General features: G+C 37.5%; 2 protein-coding genes across 5 annotated transcripts in view; one reads left to right on the top strand and one right to left on the bottom strand.

Moving 5' to 3' along the window:
- Nucleotides 1–4853, bottom strand: part of LOC144975153 (uncharacterized) — a 74267-nt gene extending 69414 nt beyond the window's left edge. For 2 of the 4 annotated variants that reach the window (XM_078918937.1, XM_078918936.1), the window contains exon 1: nt 4526–4772. The gene's annotated coding sequence lies outside the window, so the exon portion shown is untranslated. The other 2 variants (XM_078918939.1, XM_078918938.1) reach the window with 2 other exon arrangements.
- Nucleotides 1–22500, top strand: part of LOC144975155 (mitochondrial inner membrane protease subunit 2-like) — a 246959-nt gene that overhangs the window by 106687 nt on the left and 117772 nt on the right. The window lies entirely within an intron of this gene.

The following is a 22500-nucleotide window of genomic DNA, read 5'->3' as shown; positions in this document are numbered from 1 at the left end:
AGAGAGAGAGAGAGTTTTATCGATGCCCTTAAAGCTGCCTGATCCGTTGTCATACAATATTAAGTGTTATTGCATCTACTTATTGTATTTTCTTTTGAAATCACACATTCCCGATTGATTTATTATTACTCTCGAAGCAACTGTTAAGTGATTTATTGTTTTGGAGACCCCTCGTCGGCGGAAGTGATTGGAATAGTTTGCCAAGTGTTTTTGGGTTTGCTTTCTTTTTTTTTTTTTTTTTTTTTTTTTTTTTTTGTTATTTCTTTATCGATTATTTCTAGTGAAACTGCAAATTTTGTTGTTGTTGTTGTCGTTGTTGTTGAAATTATTTTTGTTCTTTTTTTTTTCTTTTTTTTTGGTTTGTTTGTTTAATTTTTTTTTCTTTTCTTTCAAATTTTTGTTTTGTGTCTTTGTGACTTTTTTTATTCATTGTTTTATTTTTGTTTATTCGTTGTGTTTTGTAATTGTTTATCATGTCGTTTTGGTTTATACTGTTTTTTTGTGTTTTTTTTTTAACGTCAACATAATATTATAGATTACAGTTATATATCAGGGACATTATTTGCATCCTGACAGTAAGTGGATAGGTAACAGATAACATGCCATTTTTACAACGCACGACGAATTTCATGCGAATTCTGTATTCCCCCAGGATAATGTTATTATAATATTAACAGGTCCGCATTTGCCACTTTTTATCAAAGACTTAGCGTGGAGATACCATTTAAACAATCTGGCAACATTTATAATAAAGATAAAATAAACTAAAATTTCCTTTATTCATTCATCCCATAGGGGAAATTTGTCTCTAGGGTCTATTCCAAGGGAAGACTGGAATAATCTAGGCGTCAGCCGCAGTGCAGTGCCGCAAACTGAACTAGGCAGGGCGAGGTGACTTGCTCAAGGCCACACAGCACCGCACAGCGGGTAATCGAACTCGGTATCTTTCGGGTACGACGCAAAGACCGTATTGCTGAGCCACGATGCCCCATAAAAATAAAATATGTAAGTAAAAACTAGTGAACAAATCCGAAATGTTTACGGGGGGGGGGGGGGGGGTGATTATAAAGGCTAATACAAACAGCAGGAACTCATCTGTCTTTATTATTATTATTATTATTATTATTATTATTATTATTATTATTATTATTATTATTATTATTATTATTATTATTATTATTATTATTATTATTATTATTATTATTATTATTTTTATTATTATTGTATTGTGGAGATAACTTAGATCGAGAATAAATGAAAATCGGACTGCTCTGCGGGTGCGTGAAAATGAATCTGGCAACAAAGTGGCCAGATGGCGATTCCCGCCCAACGCCAAATTATGATCGATCATTATTATGTCCTAGAAATTCTATAAATTAATAATCATTTGAGTCAATGGGTGATAGAATTACCCTAAATTTAAAAAAAAAAAACGGTTTGCAAGTTAATCGAATGTCAGTCTGTAAAAATATAGTTTTATAATTTGTTAGATTTGTCAGTAATATTTTATGGTCGTTGGCAAATATAATTTTTTTAAAAATATAAAAAAATTAACTTGGGCTTTACGGAACAATGTTGACTACCCTCCGCCCCCACCCCGCCCCCACCCCAACCCTCTATTTTTTTTTAAAGAACTGATTATCATAATCAATATTGAATTAATAATTTATTTTTTTTAATGTAATATATTCTTGCCTTACGAAAAACCAAGCTGCTGGTGAGATCCATTTTATGATATTTTATTATATGATGTGTTTATGATTTTATGTTTTAGCATGTTCCCCCCCCCCCCCCCCCCCCCCGGGCCATATTTTATTGAAATGACTAGTCTAGTAAAAAAGCAATCCGATATATTATTATTATTTTAAATTGTCATCTAGCGTTTCTTCATGACAAAGAAAAGATGTATTGATTCTTTCAAAGTAATATTATTCATATCAGATTTTATTTTGTTTTTTTCTTCATGATATCTTTCGATCATTAATTGAAATAATATCTACATCCCTGGGTTTACCTCATACTTCCTTGTTCTGACTAAACGTCTTTTCTTCATTTTGAAAAAAAAAAAACACACAAAAAAAAACAACTTTTGTTATTTCAAATATCGATGAAATTACGATTCAACCACAACTTGTCGGGGACCCGATAGCTCAGTGGATAGAGCACTCGCTTCACGCACAACGGGACGGAGATATCAACCAGTCGAGTGAAGTCGAGGGATTTTTGTTTGCTTGTTTAGTTGTGTTTTTGTTGTTTTTTTGTTTTGTTTTTTTTTTTGTTTTTTGTTTTTTGTTTGGTGATCCTGCCCCCTCTTCTCCTGTCTACCCAACAGCGATTTGGTAGCTGGGTCCGTTTGATCTGTATGAAAGTACTTTACGATAGGCTAGCGTGAAATTGTCAAAGTACAGCAGAATTAAAACAGAAATTGGTTTCTTCGACGTTGACCAAAACAATGGATTGTCGCTCAAAAGTCAAGTGGTCGAATAAATAATGTCATGTGAAATCAGAGATTTTAAATCCTTTAATTGTTCTGACACGCAATATTATACTTTTTAAATATTTTTTTTTGGCTGTGGGAGTTTTAAGTTTATAAGGTATAAGGTATTTTAGAAAGAATTTGCTTGTAATGGGGGGAAAAATAAGAAATGCGAATTGTCAAAGTACAGCAAAATTAAAATAGAAATTGATTTCTTCGACTTTGACCTAAACAATGGCACGAACGGTCGAGTAAATATTGTCATATGAAATCAGAGATTTTAAATCCCTTTTATTGTTGTTACATGCAATATCATTTTTTTAAAATATTTTTTTTAGGCTGTGGGAGTTTTAAGTTTATAAAAGTGCAAGGTATTGTAGAAAGAATTTGATTGTAATGAAAGAGACAAGAAAAAAAAATAAAAGAAAAAGAAATGCGAATTGTCAAAGTACAGCAGAATTAAAACAGAAATTGATTTCTTCGACTTTGACCTGAACAATCACAATGTCGCCCATAACTCAAGCGGCCAAGTAAATATTGTTATGTGAAATCGGAGATTTTAAATCCCTTTATTGTTGTTACATGTAATATAATTTTTTTTAGGCTGTGGGAGTTTTAAGTTTTTACAAGTATGAGGTATTGTAGAAGGAATTTGAATGTAGTTATAAATAGTGATATATGTAAGGAGTAATTATTCTCCGCAATAAACCATGTAAACATGTGCGGCTATGTGATATTGTGGTATGACATTCGCTTTCGGATCGGAAGGTCCTGAATTCGAGCCTTGCTCGGCGCATAGTTGAGTTCTTGGAAAATACTCTTTACTCACATTCTCTCACCGTATTCAGGTGTAAAATTAGTACCTGTCCGTGATCAGCGTAGTCTTCTCTGTCGGCAAAAAAACAAATTGTAATATCGTCTTACAGGCGTCATGTCTCCTTCTACATGTTACTTGTCGCTGTTGGTCAGGGACCCTTTGTAAAGCGCTTTGAGCACGTTTAGCGGATAATGCGCTATATAAAAGCTCAATATAATTTAAACTCAACCCAAGTCTGATATTTTGGGTTATAGATTAAAATATCATCCCCTTAATCATCCCGACATAATACCGTTTCAAGGCGACGGGTCACATATTTTGTTTATCTCTTTGAAAAGAAAGAAAAAAATAAGCCTTCCAAACGTATGATGATTTCGTTTTTGAATAGAAGTGTGTCATATGGGGTAATGGCGATGATTATCGTCAAGTATTGTGCGATCAAACGACCCTTTGATAGATAGAGCAGTCCGCCCTGACTCGCTATTCAAGGATCTGCTTTGTTTATTGTTTGCATATAATATAATATCTTACATGCAAGCAACGGAAATATAACGATGTTTACAACTTATTATATATATATATATATATATATATATATATATATATATATATATAATATATATATATATATATATAGATATATATGTGAAAGGGGTTGATTTTATTATTTTTGTAACTGTTAGTAATGACAATATTTAATGGTGATGATGATGAGGAGGAGGAAGGAGAAGGAGGAGTATGATGAAGATGATTATGACGACGATAATAATAATAAATAATAATAATAATAATAATAATAATAATAATAATAATAATAATAATGATAATAATAATAATAATAATAATAATAATAATAATAATAATGATAATAATAATAATAATAATAATAATAATAATAATAAATAATAATAATAATAATAATAATAATATAATAATAATAATAATAATAATAATAATAATAATAATAATAATAATAATAATAATAATAATAATAATAATAATAATAATAATAATAATAATAATAATAATAACAATAATCCACAATTATTTGTTCACATAATGATATTCAACCATTAAAACACTAGACTACTGCATATCGTTTGAGATAACTAGGAATAAAAAAATATTCTCTAGCTACTAGGAAAAAGGTTTATTCTCTAGCTATTTTCTTTATATGACAAGTGAAGAAAAAGAGAGAAATTAAAAGTTCAGTTCAGATTCACCAACCTTACTTTTTATGACTTTATATATCCAAACAGTCAGAATGTATTTAATAAGTCCACCAATCTCACCAACCAACCAACTTAACAACTGATAAGAATTCTTCTCTCACACATACACACATATATATAAATATATAATATTATATATAGATAAGTATTAACAATGATCCGTCCGATCCCTGGCTATAGACAGATAGATAGATAGATATATCTGTAGTGTACAGCCAGGCTATACTATACAATGTATCTCTCTATATTATTATGTATTACCGATTCCCGAATCCGCTGCCTGCCTAGATTCTGCACAGCGCGGCGCGGCGCTAATCTATCGTTTCCCACGGAGCTCGTCGCGTCCGCGTCACTAACTGCGCGCTCTAGTGCTGCTGCTGCTGCTGCTGCTTCGCTCGCTGCTTCTTGCTGCAATTATCCGGCTTCTTTTCTCCTACCTATTCTTTTGTACACAATAACATCACATAGGAAGAACTAGCTAGACTGTTTGTATGTATGTACCTTAGAGTTAGAGAGTGCCAGTGGCATTGGGCCGGGAGTAGGAGTCCTTGGGAACAGGGTCCGCTGCTGTCACCCCCCCCCCCCCCAATCCCCTGTCCTGTTGGAAGTTTTAATAATTTTACGATGTTGATGATGATTAATTTATAGCTTTGAATAAAAATCTATCTGTCCATTTATATATCTATTTATCCGCTTAGCCTTTTATCAATCAATATATCTATTTATCTATCGATCTATCTATCTTTCTATCTATCTGTATGTCTGTCTGTCTGTGTGCCTGTCGATATACCTATTTTCTGTTTCTTCCTGTCTATCTGTAAGAAAGCTTATGCAAAAACGAGAATGCTAGTGAAAAACATGATCAATTATTCCAGCAAATGAATTATTGAATGAATTTAAGAAGCAGTTATTTCGGTGAAACTTGGTAAATATTTAATGGGTTTAGGACAGTTTTACGTCCCAAGTTAATGTATCGGTCATTATATTGAGTACTAGAAAATTACTTTCTTTGATCGGTGTTACTTGGTATTTGGGGATAGTCTAAAAGCATTACATTATAGTTGGTATTTATTATTTAGGCATACAGTATTATTTGGGCGTACGATACTGATCTTTGGTGAAAGGAATTGTGGGACAGTTTACAATAGGATATAAAACAGAGTGTTTCTGTTCTGGTCTCGACATTCTACTTTACTTTGGGTTGAATGTTGCATTATGCTACGAGTTCCAACATCCTACTAAGAATCTTTATTATACGGACTTAGAAATATTTCACGTATATTGAAAATGGTTACATAGTCAAAATAACTTTACATTTGGATCGATTTTACGGATTTGGAATTTATGAAACTGATTGAATTATGACCATGCTATTTGATTTGGATTTGGAGTTTATCACAACAAATAAAACTAAGTAATGAAACTTAGAATCTGGAATTTTATTTGAATGTCATGATGTTGTACATTCAATTATCATCATTGGCCCTTGAACTCTTTCGTCATTATTAACATCTACTACACAATGTAAAGGAATATCATTACCATCTATCAAAACGCCACTATACGATCATAAGCCATAACATAGTGTGCAACTACCCCACTTATCTACACTCTCACACACTCTCTCTCTCTCTCACACACACACACACACACAGACACTCACTCACTCACTCTGTGTGTGGGTACGTGAGAGTGTGTGTATATATATAGGTATATATTTATATATGTATTCATATATATATATATATATATATATATATATATATATATCGATCTCTCTCTCTCTCTCTCTCTCTCTCTCTCTCTCTCTCTCTCTCTATCTATCTATCTCTCTCTCTTCGTATGGGGGGGGGGGGGGGTTGTTTACGCTTCGGTACAGAAATCAACACACGCAAGTTAAATTAGGAGTGAGCGAGAAAGAGAGAGAGAGAGAGAGAGAGAGAGAGAGAGAGAGAGAGAGAGAGAGAGAGAGAGAGAGATTTGCCAATACCAATATTTTGATACGGCCATACAAAAGTTCTACAAGACTAGAGCAGGGTAATTGTATTATTAACTATGTCTGGATCTTGATCTGTAACTGAAACTTATCCAGTCTGTATATAATGACTCTTGACGTCTTTATTTCATTTTTCTATTCCTTTATCTATGCATTCTCCAACCATCACTCCAGCCATTTGTTCAGCAATCAAACCAACTACCCGTATATCTATTTATTAAATAAACTTAGTGATTAGTCCACCCATCTGTTCATTTCTCAATCTATCTATCTATCTATCTATCTATCTATTTATCTATTGTTCTATCCATATATTTTTCTATCTATTTATTTATCAATCTATCTCTCTATCTATATTTTTATCCATCCATATATTTATTTATATCTCCATATATCTTTCAATCATTCTATTCTATACATCTACCCAACTATCCATTTATTTGTCTATGCATCCCATCTCTCAGTCTGTTTATCTATCTGGATTTTCTAAATCTGTTTATTTATGTAATATGGAGATATTTTTTTTCTGACCCCCCCCCCCCCCCCCTGTCCACACGGCAGTCATGGTAGCTGGATTGGTTAGATCTTGTGGAAAGTACTCTGCGACTGACTAGCATCCTATCGATACCCAAATGATAGCAAGCAATTGTCCGTTTCACGCTATAGAAACCGGGATAAACTCCGGCTCCATGTGCTAAATGGCTCGGAAGGACTATTTTTAAAAAAATCTATATTTCTCTTTCCATTGACTCATATTTAGTTATCACTACGCCAGAACTACCAATCGCAAGCTCTCCAAAAGAGAAGAGAAAGAAAAAAAAAGTACTACCATTATTATTCTAATAATACTACTCAGACAAGGAGTAATTACTATTTATTAGTGCACCCATCTGTTCATTTCTCAATCTATCAACTTATTTATCTATCTATCTATATAGCTATCTATCCATATATATATATATATATATATATATATATATATATATATATATATATATATATATATATATATATATATATATCACACAAGCCCTCAAAAAGAGAAAAAAAGAGAAAGAAAAAAAGAAGGTTACTACCAATATTATTCTAAGAATACTACTCAGACAAGTAGTAATGACTATATTCTCAGATAGCAACGATAGTAATAATAACGATAATAAGTAACAGTATCTGAAAACCTTTAATCCCTATCAATTGCTGTCATCAACTCTCTAGTTTCTTTGGCTGCTTCTCCAGCTTGCATCCTCTTTTTCTCCCCCCCCCCCCCCCCCCCCCCCATCCCTTCCCCCTCGCCATTATTTTTTTTCTCGCTGCTATTCATCTCACGTTTCCAATAACTACTGCAAAAAAATCCTACTATTCGTCTTCTTATTCTTCTTCTTCGACTTCGACTTCGACTTTTTTTCTTATCCTCCCTCAGACTCAAAACTCTATCTTTAGCTGTCCCGTGTGTGTTTACCATAATAATACAGCCCGACATCTACATGTATCGATAAGGAGAAGGGTGGAGTAGACACAGACTTCAGATTTTTTCCGATGAGCTGCTATAGAAATAAGAACGATTTTTTAGTCACCGACCGTTACAGCCGACCACTCGCTTCCACATCCCCACACGCCACCTCAACTTTCTGCCGTACTCTGGAAAAACCCTTTTTTTTTTAAATTTGGCCAGAAAACTCGCCCTGCAAATATCGATCGATTTAAAGGACCCTCATCTTGGCAACAACAACTCAAAACTTGGACATCGGGAGGTCTTCTTTTAAATGCCAGGTTTTTAGATTTTTTTTTTTTTTTTTGTCAAGATGAGGGTCATTTAAATCAATCGGTATTTGAAAGACGAGTTTTCTGGCCAAATTTTAAAATATTGTTTGTTTTTTTGTCCAGAGTACGATAGAACTAAACCTCGTCGTTTTAACCAGTTAACTGCCGTACTAGGAAAAACTCGTCATTTCAAAAATTGGCCAGAAAACTCGTCCTTCAAATATTGATCCATTTAAATAACCCTCCTCTTGGGGGGGGGGACAACTCTCAAACCTGGGACTTCGCAAAATCCCAGGATTGAGCGTGTTTGCCAAAATGAGGGCCAATGCAATCGATCGATATTTGAAGGACGAGTTTTCTGGCCAGAATTTTGGATACGAGTTTTTCCAGTTAACTGTTTAACCGATACTCCGCCCCCATGCTCAACATACGACGGACTCGCGCAGCACGAACGACCCGACCGGACCCGCCACGACCGTTGCTTCTGCCATGCTCCTGCCACTTGCATTTCTTGTTAATCTTCTGTCTTTGGGATCGGTCGTCTGGCTCCTCTTGTTGCTCTTCTTGTTGCCGGACACCCCCCCCCCCCCCCCCCCGCCTCCGATGTTCATGTATCCATCCATCCATCCATCCATCAACCCTTTCTAACTACAAGTGTCCATCCGGCAGTGTCCCTTTGTTTTATGTTTTGAATATTATATACAGTTTTATGAGATTGGTTTCACATTTTTAAGAGATAATGATTTTAAAATGAAAAAGACATAGAGAAGGATAAAAAAATAAGATTTCTAGATAGTGCTAAATGGTCATTTATTCCAGAAAATGGGTTTAGTGGGTGCACGATGCAGGCATATCAGTAAAACTGGATCTGTGGATGATTCGTTTGGGACAGTTTTACGTCCAAGTTAGTGGACAGTTTATCGTGTTTATTACTAGTTTATCCATCTTTCTTAATTGGCTTCGGGTCGTATGTGCTTGAGAATATGACATTTATAATAATAGTATATCATGAAAGGCGGGGTTTAGCATTAAAATTAAGGGTTTAAAACGTTTCATGTTGAATATGATTTGCTTTTACTCTTAGGGGGTGGATTTTAGACTGACATGGAACTGTCAAAATTTGAAGGAGGAGTGGTTTGAAGGAATTGTGGGAACAGTTTACAATAGGGTATAAAACATAGCGTATCTTATGAAACCGGGATTATTCTATTCGATTATTCTACATTTTACTTCACTATGAGCTGCACGTTTTTACTTTGAACCTTTTTTGTGCTCACCATCATTTATTTGCATATACAGACTTAGAAATATTCCACGTATATTAAAAATGGTTGCATACACAAAATAACTTAACCTTTGGATTGATTTTACGGATTTGGAATGTATGAAACTGATTGAATATGACCATTCTACTTGATTAGGATTTCGAATTTATCACAATTAAAGCAGTAAGAAATTAAACTAGGAATCTGGATTTTTATTTGAATGTCTTGATGTTGTACATTCAATTATCATCACTGGCTCTTGAACTCTTTAGTCATTACCAACATCTACAACACAATGCAAAGGAATAACATTACCATCTATCTAAAAGCCACTACGATCATTAGCCTTTACATATGTGTGCAACTACGCCACATGACAAATTGCCACTATATTATTATTATTATCATCATCATCATCATCATCATCATCATCATCATTATCAACATATCACTTCTAGGCCACACAGCGGCATATTTTATAGATATAATAATATAGTCTATGAACAAATAATATTTGACAACGTTAATGATTCATAAAACGCTAAATCCATCCATAGCCTATTTATTCATCACCTGATCAGACGACAGATTCCATTAAGCGTCATTTCATAACATTGTCACCACCATCACAAAGTGACGCTTGCCCTCTTCGCCTCCTTCCCCTCTATGGAGTTATCATCTTAGCGTCTGGTGGTGTCCACATGATGGCACTTGCTCACTAATGTCTCTCTCTCTCTCTCTCTCTCTCTCTCTCTCTCTCTCTCTCTCTCTCTCTCTCTCTCTCTCTACCGCTTCCCTGGAAATTGAATAGAATTGTCTCCCCTTGCTCTTTACATAAGAGGGTCCTCTCTCTCTCTCTCTCTCTCTCTCTCTCTCTCTCTCTCTCTCTCTCTCTCTCTCTCTCTCTATCTATCTATCTATCTATCTATCTGTATATCTATCTTTCTCTCCTATACACACAAACACCCCTCTCTCTCTCTCTCTCTCTCTCTCTCTCTCTCTCTCTCTATCTCTATCTCTCTCTCTTTCTTTCCTTTTCTCTCTATCTATCTATCTATCTATCTATCTATCTATCTATCTATCTATCTTTCTGTATATCTATCTATCTCTCTCTTATACACACAAACACCCTCTCTCTCTCTCTCTCTCTCTCTCTCTCTCTCTCTCTCTTTCTTTCCTTTTCTCTCTATCTATCTATCTCTCTCTATCTATCTATCTATCTATCTATCTATCTATCTATCTATCTATCTATCTGTCTGTATATCTATCTATCTCTCTCTTATACACACAAACACCCTCTCTCTCTCTCTCTCTCTCTCTCTCTCTCTCTCTATCTATCTATCTATCTATCTATCTATCCCTCCGTCTCTGACCTGTCCACTTGATGGTACTTGCTCGTCACTCCCTTAACGCTGCTGCTGTCCCGTAAATTGAATTTATAACCACACTCTACACAAGAAATTATTTCTCTCTCTCTCTCTCTCTCTCTCTCTCTCTCTCTCTCTCTCTCTCTCTCTCTCTATCTATCTATCTATCTATCTATCTATCTATCTATCCATCTATCTATCTACCTATCTATCTATTTGTCTCTCTCAAGCACACACACATCTCTCTCTCTCTCTCTCTCTCTCTCTCTCTCTCTCTCTCTATCTATCTATCTATCTATCTCTATCTCTCTCTTGCTCACTCTCTCTCTCACTCTCTTTCTCTATTTCTTTCTTTCTCTATCTGTTCATATCTCTCCATATTATGTCTAGCTTAATCCTATCTCTTTATATATTTTAACAACAAAAGGGGGAAAAAACGAGAAAACAAAATGTATTTATAATTGAATACCAATAATAAATTGATTATGGCTTTTACCTTAACCATGTGATGTTGGCCGTATTATAATACATCACTGATTGATGGAAGGCATCACATGAGATGCTCTGAGCATGCGCACAAGTCAAGTCTCTGGACCACTGATGTGATGGTTACAGAAAAATTCACTCTTCACACTTTGTATTGTAGGCGACGTGCACATATTCGCAGGTCTGGTAACCCAGTTTCTAATGGGCTCATTCTTGTGATGGAACTCTCATAAAAACGACGCAAAATATTGTCCATTACAACAATTTTAAACTAGGCCCATAATGGGGTTCGGATGTCAGACCTGCATAAACGTATACGTCGATTTTCGTCAATAATCTTGGCAGTGACACTCATTACCCGATTCAAATCTAAAATTTGAAGACTATAACATTTTGACCATAGACATTTAAGGCAATTGCTGGTGTACCAGGACAAAAATGCCACGTAACAGGCGACCCGATACCAGTATAAAATGGAAATCGGGTATTTGATGGCGTAGTGAAAGAATAAACAAAACATTATAAATCACTGACAACTGTGGACATTTTAACATGCATTGCATGATTACATGTATGATTACATGGTTTAAACTTGAAAAATTTGATTTTATTATTTTTTGTTACTTCACTGGGTTTTTTGGGGTTTTTTGGTTTTTTTTTTTTTTTTTTTTTTTTTTGCTCTAATGAAAAACCGGCCTAAACCTTAGTAGACTCGACAACTACATGCAATGTACAGTCATTATAAAATCACAATCCATTGCCAACATCGCCCTCCTACTCCCCCGTCAAACACCCAGTCCCCCCCCCCCCCTCTCCTATCTCTTCCCCCTCATCCCACACACACACACACACACATACACACACACACACACACACACATATATACGCACACACCCTGCCATTCCAGTTTCCGTCTTGAGTAATCGAACGGCTGGCTGATCTCTCGAACTTTCCAGACTAATCTCATTGACTCTTCGATGGCTTCCGGAGTCATTTCTGCCGGAGCCTCTCTCCTTCTCACTGCCTGCTGCTATAGAAGTATGGCTTGCTTATTCCTTTGACTGCAAGTCTGAGACTTTAAAAAAAAAAAAAAAGCAAATAAAAGGAAAAGAAACTGAGCATTTATATAGCACAACATTCACTGTGGGGGGTCCCAATAGCTCATTTGGTCGAGCACGCGCTTCACACGCAAAGACACCGAGATTGATCCCCGGGTGCAGTCGAGATTTTTTTTCTAGACCCCGCCCCCCTTTCCACCCAGCTGTGAATGGGTACCCGAGTCTGTTAGATTTGGCAAAAGACTACCGAATGGCTGGCCTATCTCTCGAACGAATCTCATTGACTCTTCAAGGGCTTCCGAGGTCATTTATTCTCTCAGGGCGTCTCTCCTTCTCACTGCTGCTATGGAAGTATGGCTTGCTTATTCCTTTGACTGCAAGTCTGAGCCTTTAAAAAAAAAAAAGACAAGACAAAAAGAAACGAGCATTTATGTAGCACAATATTCATTGTAGGGAGTCCCAATAGCTTTGTTGGTAGAGCACTTGCTTCACACGCAAATGGACAAAGGTCGATCCCGGGTGCAGTCAAGATTTTTTTTGCTATCCCCCCTACCCACTCAGCAGTGAGTGAATGGGACGGTAAACACGATATCGGGAATTTACGTCGAACGGTCGGACAGTCCAGTACAAAAGGAACGGAAGCTCTATGTTTTGTTTTGTTTTTTTTTTTGTTTTGTTTTTTTGTTTTTTTTTTTGTGTTATTTGTTTATTCAGACATTTTTATGAGTAGTTCTCACTAAATTGTATTATTCAGACTAAAAACGTTCAAGGTTACACAGAGTTTTGTGTACTTTATATCCGGCTGGCGGATGTTGTGAGTTTCTTAATTAAATGCATAGCATAAAAATAGTTTGTTTTTCATCCCCCGCTCGCTCTCTCTCTCTCTCTCGCTCTCCTCTCCTACACTCCCCCCTCCCCTCTCTCTCTCTCTCTCTCTCTCCTCCCTCTCTCCCTCTCTCTATCTCTCCCCCCCTCCCCCCTCTCTCTCTCTCTCTCTCTCTCTCTCTCTCTCTCTCTCTCTCTCTTGTCTCTCTCTGTTCGATTGTGACGTTGACTGTTTAGCGTGCTCTCCTCTCTCTTCTTCTCTTTTTTTTCTCTCCCTACTCTCTTTCATTTGACTCACGTTTCGACATTTTTAGAGTGACTCCCTAACTTGGTCAAAAGTCTTTAAACCCGAGATTTTTTAGAATGAAATATTTTTTAATAATATTTAATATGTTTTAAAATAAATTAATAAAATAAAATTTCCTTTATTCATCCCATAGGAGAAATTTATCTCAGGGGCCTATTCCAAGGGAAGAATGGAATAACCCAGGCGTCAGCCGCAGTGCAGCGTCGCAAAGTGAGCTAAGGCGAGGTGACTTGCTCAAGGCCAGACAACGCAGCGGGTAATCGAACTCGGTACCTTTTGGGTACGAAGCGAAGACCGCACCGCTGAGCCACGCTGCCCCTTGTCGACATGTTTAGGGTGATTCCCTAACTTGTGCAAAATTCTTTGAACCCGAGATTTCTTTGAGTGAGGCTATGTGATCTCTCTCTCTCTCTCTCTCTCTCTCTCTCTCTCTCTCTCTCTCTCTCTATCTATCTATCTATCTATCTATCTATCTAACTATCTCTTTATTTATTTCTTTCTCTCTATTTCTCTCGCTCTCTTTCTTTCTCTTTCTCTTCTCTCTCTTTCTGTCTCTCTCTCTCTCTTTCTCTCTCTCTCTCTTTCTCTCTCGCTCTCTCTTTCTCTCTCTCTTTCTCTATCTTCTCTCTCTCTTTCTCTCCCCTCTCTCTCTCTCTCTCTCTCTCTCTCTCTCTCTCTCTATTTCTCTCTCGTACGACACTCGCTTTCCGATCGAAAGGTCCTAGGTGTAAGGTTTATGTCCAAATGTTTGATTTAATAAAAAAAAAGTGTTACGTCAGAGCATGGCAATCTTCTGTTTCTGTCAGGCATTTTTCGAGCTGGGTCACGTGATTTTCGTCTTGGACACGATAATTTCATTGCCCGGATGTCACGTGATGGATTGTTCTGTCGGAAGATTTTACCGTGCATCTGGCTTATTGCTTATATCGGAGAGATAATGAATGGTAATTCGAAGAAATTGTACGATTTTATCTATTCCCTGGAAGGCGATATTTATCATGCTGACGTCATACAATTTCCTTATGTTATGCAAAAAGAAAACAAACAAAATAAGTAAAAGACAAAAAAGAAAAAAGTTAAAATGTATTCCTCTATCACATAAGTAAGTCTTCGAGGGGGGGGGGGGGGGGGGGGGGCAAAACATTGTTCAACCCGACGTGCACTTATTTGCAGGTCTGATGACCCAATTCCTTATGGGCTAATTGTTTTAATGGAAATCTCAAAAAAAAAAAAATGACGCAAAATGTTGTCCATTATAACAATGTTTATCACTCTACTTGCGTTGCTTTGCAAGAGTCCAATCACCAAGGTACCAAAGACGCCCAATCTCCCCAATAAAACATAATATTCATCACTCTCCTTACGTTGCTTTGCAAGAGTCCACTCACCAAGGCACCAAAGGGGACCCAATCTCCCAAATAAAACATAATATTCATCACTCTCCTCACGTTGCTTTGCAAGAGTCCAATCACCAAGGCACCAAAGGGGGCCAATCTCCCCAATAAAACATAATATTTATCACTCTCCTCACGTTGCTTTGCAAGAGTCCAATCACCAAGGCACCAAAGGGGGACCCAATCTCCCCAATAAAACATAATATTCATCACTCTCCTCACGTTGCTTTGCAAGAGTCCAATCACAAGGCACCAAAGGGTGACCCAATCTCCCCAATAAAACATAATATTCATCACCCTCCTCACGTTGCTTTGCAAGAGTCCAATCACCAAGGCACCAAAGGGGACCCAATCTCCCCAATAAAACAATATTTATCACTCTCCTTACGTTGCTTTGCAAGAGTCCACTCACCAAGGGACCAAAGACGCCCCAATCTCCCCAATAAAACATAATATTCATCACTCTCCTCACGTTTCTTTGCAAGAGTCCAATCACCAAGGCACCAAAGGGTGACCCAATCTCCCCAATAAAACATAATATTCATCACTCTCCTCATGTTGCTTTGCAAGAGTCCAATCACCAAGGCACCAAAGGCGACCCAATCTCCCCAATAAAACATAATATTTATCACTCTCCTCACGTTGCTTTGCAAGAGTCCAATCACCAAGGTACCAAAGACGCCCAATCTCCCCAATAAAACATAATATTCATCACTCTCCTCACGTTGCTTTGCAAGAGTCCAATCACCAAGGCACCAAAGGGGGACCCAATCTCCCCAATAAAACATAATATTTATCACTCTCTTCACGTTGCTTTGCAAGAGTCCAATCACCAAGGCACCAAAGGGGGACCCAATCTCCCCAATAAAACATAATATTTATCACTCTCCTCACGTTGCTTTGCAAGAGTCCAATCACCAAGGCACCAAAGGGGACCCAATCTCCCCAATAAAACATAATATTCATCACTCTCCTCACGTTGCTTTGCAAGAGTCCAATCACAAAGGCACCAAATGGGACCCAATCTCCCCAATAAAACATAATATTCATCACTCTCCTCACGTTGCTTTGCAAGAGTCCAATCACAAAGGTACCAAAGGGGACCCAATTTCCCCAATAAAACATAATATTCATCACTATTAATTAATAGCGTACAAATTAAATAACGACCGATAACATCTGTTCCAAATAATGATATAAAAGCGTTACTCCAGCACACGTCATCATCTCATCGGCTTTCCTCGCTATTATTCATCCTCATCACGTCAGCCTGTACCCATAGCGTGTAAACCGTCAAGGGGAATGAAGCTAACAAAGAATAAATAATATGTCGTGTCAAAAAGAGGGGAAAAAATAGATAATTGAAGAGAAAAATTAACAATTAAAATAAGTAAAATAATAAAGTGAATAATGAGGTTTTGCTTTTGTCCATCCAAATCCAATGCAGATTCGCTGCTTTTGTAGCATGGAAATTAATTAGAAGCTTTTTTTGTCGCATTATCGCTTCTTTTTCTTTTTTCTTTTTTTTTCCTTTTTTTTTTTTTTCGTTTTTCGTTATCTATAGATGGAACGAAGTTGACGTCACTAGGGTCTTTGTTATTGTTTTTTTTTCTTTTTTTTGCCATCCGCGTGTATGAGTAGTTCTCACTAAACTGGATTAACCAGACTATAAACGTTCAATGTTACACATAGTTTTGTGTGTTGATCCGTTATACTTTAGGATGGCAATTTTGTGAGCTTCTTTGCCAAGCGCATACTCTCTATAGATGTGCTGTTTTGTTTGTTTTTAATCACGTTTTTTTTTCGTTATCTATGCTGTTTTGTAGTTTTTAAACACTTTTATTTTCGTTTTTGCTTATCTATATTGTTTTGTTAGATTTTAATCACTTTTTTATTCGTTTTTCGTTCTCTTTGCTGTTACGTTAGTTTTAAATCGGGTTTTTTTGTGTTTTTTTGTTTTCGTTTTTCGTTATCTATGCTGTTGTTTTAGTTTTTAATCACTTTTTTTTTTCGTTTTTTTTTTATCTCTGCTATTTTGTTACTTTTTAATCACTTTTTCTTTCGTTTTTATTTTCATTATCTGTGATGTTGTGTTAGTTTTTAATCAATTCTCTTTTCATTAAAGTTTATCGTGGATGCGATCAGCGCCCGGCCTCACGGGGTCCTTCGATGTTCATTGGTTGGAAGGTGAGAGAAAGCCCTAATGATCTCGTTACGGGTTCCCGCGTTCGAGAATCCCAAGGGAAACATTAATTAATTATTGTGTAGTTTATTTATTTTTGTTTTTGATTTAATTATCTATTGATGTTATTTCAACAATGACCGCGTTGCCATATAATACTTTTTTTAATGGAGCTTTTATATAGTGCAATATCCACAAAACGTGCTCAAAGCGTTTCACAAGGGTTTTCCTGGCCGACAGCAACACTTAACATGTAGGACGTGACATGACGCCTGGTAGGCGATATTAAACTTTTTTTTTCGGACAGAGACAACGCTTTAAGCGGCCAGATACTCATTTTACACCTGAGTACGTTGAGAGAATGAGTAAAGAGTCTGTTTTTTTCCAAAGACTCAACTATGCGCCGAGCGAGGCTCGAACTCAGGACCTTCCTATCCGAAAGCGAGTGTTATACCACAAGACCACTTACTTAATTACTTAGGCCGCCCCTTGGGGCGCCCAACATGAGCCACAAGTCTTCGTCATTCTGTCCTGTCCTCCATAAACGTACGCAGCTCCCGGGTGTTGTCCATTCTTGTGTCATCTAGCAGACAGTCAATGTAGGTTTTATTCTGCCTGCCTCTGCTTCTGGTTCGCTCAGGTGGTTCCCATAGCACAAGACTGCTCGCAATCTCCTCCTTGTGTCTCCAGCAGTGCCCCGCAAGTCTCAGTCTTCTCTTTTGAATCTTCGAGGTCACTGGGGGGAGGTCACTGTAGAGCTCTTCATTTGTTATGTGCTCTTTCAAGCTTACATTGAGGGCCATCCGCAGCTTACGGGTGTAGCAGCCGTCCAGTTGCTTTTCAAGGGCTTTAGTAAGACTCCATGTCGCTGCTCCATATAGAAGCACTGGCTCTACCGTTGCCAGGAACAGTCTCTTCTTTATTTCCCTCTGTAGGTTTGAACTCCAGATTTTCCTGAGTTTGTGACAGGCACTCCAAGCCAATGCTTTTCTGACAGAAATATCAGAGGAACTGCTTTGAGTCCAACCTCCTAGGTACTTGAAGTTGTCAACTTCCTTCAGCCATTCTCCATTCTTTGCCTGTATGCTAATTGGCCTTTCTTGGTTGTAGGTTTGGAAAACTGTCTTCTTAGCATTACAGCATAGTCCTACCCGTTTAGCCTCAGTTTCAATTCTATTGAAGATTTCTTGTGCCTGGTCCATCTCCTCGTTCAGTAGAGCCAGATCATCTGCGAAATCTAGATCCGTGACAATCATAGCTGGATTGCGCCTACTTCTTTGTCTATGTAGCGTGAAGCCAAGCTCGTTCTCCACGCCAGCGTAGGTCTTTCCATCACATAGTCCAAGACAATTGCAAAGAGATAGGGACCTAATGTATCTCAAACAGCTCAGTTTCACCATCTGGAGAGATAACCTTTGCCCGTGTTCTCATACATTATTTTAACAGCAGAGAGAAGTTTAGGAGGTATACTATACGCTTTTAAGATTTCCATCATGGTAGGGCGATGTATCGAGTCAAAGGCCTTCTTAAAGTCTACGTATAGAATGTTTGCCTTCTTGTTGTGACTTTTTACTCCTTCTATTAACCATCTCATTGCCAGGAGGTGAGCAGTCGTGGATCTTCCTGGTCTGAAGCCGTTTTGACAAGAATGTAGATGAGGGTCAATCTCTTTTTGTTGAGGATCATCTTATTAGCGAGTTTGGCAGCTATAGCGGCAAGGCTGATTCCCCTGTAGTTGGAGGTATCACTTAGGTCTCCTCCCTTTGAGACTGTAATCAGATCAATTTCCGACCACTGATTTGGTTTTTCATTCCTGTTTAGTAATCCATTTGTAAACTCCAACAGGATATCATCTAAGTCACAGTACTACCATACTTCAGGTGGGGTGTCATCAGGTCCGGATTGTTTTCCATCACTGAGAGTCTTTTTGGCCTTCTTTATCTCATCCACTGTAAAGTCACTCTCGTCTATACAGATATCTTGCAGAATTGGGTCTAGGTCTACGTCATCTTCCGTTGCTCTGACTGGATCTTCTCCCAGAAGTGTTTGGAAGTTTGAGAACCATTTCTGTCTTCTTTATTCTTTTGTTTTACACCTGAGGATCCTTTGTCGACAAGACCACATACGCGCACAACAGATTCTTAACTCGCATTTAAAAATAAAATTGATAAGACCTACAGTAACTTCAAAAGTCTCTATCAAAAGCATTGTTTATAGAGGTGACATTCAAAACAAGCTAAGTTTATCAAAGTAACTTAGTTACTTATCCGAACCAGCAACCACCTGCGCTCTAGCCCTTGGTCTTGTGCCATGACGTAGAAGTTAGACGTCTTTTGTAGTTGTTCCAAGTGACTATAAAGTGTGTTACTGATGCTTGGATTTGGTGGGAGGAATGTGCATCTGAGGTCTTCAAGAGGCTGACATTCAAGCAAGTGGTGTGTTACTGTTTCATTGGGGTGTTGACATGGGGGGCAGGAAGGGGATGTGTCTTTTGTAATTTTGCTTAAAATGGCTATTGAGCGGTATGTGTTGTGGTCTTAGTTGAAAGATGATGCTTTGCTGGTGTCTTCTGAGCTTATTTAAGCTATCAGCCTTATATTAAAGTGACAAATTAGGGAGCAGGCACTGGTATATGATAAAGATCTGGAATAAATATTTATGGAACAGTGCCAGACAAAGCAGGAGGACTGAAGGCGTCCGCAAGATGCCTAACATGGTCACCATTACATAAGTGACGCACTGTACAAAAAGTCAATGTCCTCTTTAGCTCCCTCAACCCTAACACCGACTATATACGTAGTGTACCCGGGGTTCCTTTTACCCCATGCCTATTTATTACATTTTTACGAGACAAATTATAGGCGTAGTAGTATCAAAGCTAATGTTTTTAGTTTTTGCATGTTAATGGTGGTTGAATAAAACTATCTATGTACATGCTTATTTTTAATACATTTCTTCCAATTTTGAAACGTAGCGAAACTTATAAGATTGAGTGAGTTAAAGCCCGTCAGGGACTGACAACAATCACAATTAAGTGATAAAAAATTTGAGCTTTATATAGCGCAATATCCACTAAATGTGCTCAAAGCGCTTAACAAGGGGTCCCTGGTCAACACCAACATTTAACATGTAGGACGGGACATGTCGCCTGTTAGGCGATATTACAATTTTTCGGACAAAGACAACGCTGTTAACGGCCAGGTACTCATTTTACACCTGAGTACGGTGAGAGAATGTGAGTAAAGAGCCTTTTTCCAAGGACTCAATTATGCGCCGAGCGCGAGGCTCGAACCCAGGACCATCCGATCCGAAAGCGAGTGTCATACCACTAGACCACATAGCCGCATAACCTTATTCAAAAAGAAAGAAAACACCATCCGAATATGGAATTCATTCTCTGCCCGAATATTTTATTTAAAAAAAAATATAATGGCCAAATTGAATTTGACAGAGAAATCGTTAAAATCAAAATGGAAGCCTAATCACGTCCATTTCTCCTAACCTTACTCACACTGTCGTTTTATTAAAGAACACAGTATGTGCTCTTGATAGCTCGAAGATGACGTCACTCAGGTCTTTGTTATTGTTTATTGCCATCCGCGTTTATGAGTACTTCTCACTAAACTGTATTAACCAGACTATAAAAGATCATGGTTACACACAGTTTTGTATGTTGGTCCGTTAAACTTCCGGATGCAATGTTATGAGCTTCTTAGACAAGCGCATACTATCTATAGGGAATGAGATTAGCGGAAGAGTAGCGTCCCTTGATTGGACGTCACCCATAGTCTGTGACGTCACCGGCGGAAAAGTTATTAGAGAGAGAACGTCATGTTGGTTGTGCGCATGGTCTCTCGTCCTCGTTAACATTGCATAAAGATAGTATGCGCTTTGCTAAGAAGCTCATAACATTGCCATCCGGAAGTATAATGGACCAACACACAAAACTGTGTGTATCCATGAACGTTTATAGTCGGGTTAATACAGTTCAGTGAGCATTACTCATAAACGCGGATGGCAAAAAACAATAACAAAGACCGGAGTGACATCATCTTCGAACTATCTTTACTGTGTTTCTAAAAATAACGGCAGCACAGTCGTGATTGTCTTTGATGCACAGAGTTGCGACTTCATGACATGACAAGACAAAGCAGATTGAAAAATACAAGAAAAAAAAAATCAAAATCATCGCCAAACAATCAAGATTATCTCGACTTGGGATCGAACCTCAGACAGTCCGATTGCCGGTCAGTGGGCGTAGGCGGATTTAGTTTTTTCAAAGTAATGGACACAAATTTATATTATCACAACTTTTAAAATATAGAAAGATCAAATACTATAGTCTATATTGAACATTTTGCTCGTAAAACCGTTCTTCGGTAAATTAAAAATATTTTAAAAAATTGAAAATGTTAATACATCCCGTTGTCATAAATGATGTGTAGATAGTATGCGCTTGGCTAAGAACCTCATAACATTGCCATCCGGAAGTATAACGGACCAACACACAAAACTGTGTATATCCATGTACGTTTATAGTCAGGTTAATACAGTTCAGTGAGCATTATAACAAAGACCTGAGTGACGTCAACTTCGAACTATTTATAGATAGTATGCCCTTGGCTAAGAAGCTCATAACATTGCCATCCGGAAGTATAACGGACCAACACACAAAACTGTGTGTATCTATGAACGTTTATAGTCAGTTTAATACAGTTTAGTGAGTATTACTCATAAACGCAAATGGCAAAAAAAAATAACAAAGGCCAGAATGACGTCATCTTCGAACTATCTAAAAACTCTTTATCTGATTGCACAAACCCATATGGGGGCAGCATGGCTGAACGGTATGGTCTTACTTCCTACCCAAAAGGTACCGAGTTCGACTACCCGCCTTTGTTGTGCGGCCTTGAGCAAGTCACCTCGCCCTAGCTCACTTTGCGGCGCTGCGCTGAGGCTGGCGCTTGGGTTCATCCAGTCTTCCCTAAGAATAGACCCTAAAAACAAATTCCCCTTGGGAATGAAGAGAATTAATTTTATTTTTTAACTTTATTATATCCCTATTGTTTTCCCCTTCTTCAATTAACTTTCTTTTGTCTTTAAATTTTTAAAATGCATCGCTGCCAATTCCTAAACTTGGTTCCATTTTCGTGTTGTTCGATGAATTTGTATTTCGTTTCGTTCCTGTGGTATTGGTATTTTTTAAATTTTAATGTTAAAAATAGATTGAAAGGATGGATGTGGAAGGGGGGGGGGGGGGGGGGTGCGGGGGGAGGGATGGATCCAAAATTCAATGAAGTCATTTCCTTCATCCTAACGGTATCTCGGGCTTTT

The sequence above is a fragment of the Berghia stephanieae genome, chromosome 6 (genome assembly GCF_034508935.2).
Source record: "Berghia stephanieae isolate SIO BIC M18660-M18661 chromosome 6, UCSD_Bste_1.3, whole genome shotgun sequence".
Classification (NCBI taxonomy): domain Eukaryota; kingdom Metazoa; phylum Mollusca; class Gastropoda; order Nudibranchia; family Aeolidiidae; genus Berghia; species Berghia stephanieae.
Note: the sequence above shows the minus strand (reverse complement) of the source record. Positions and strands in the feature narration are given on the sequence as shown.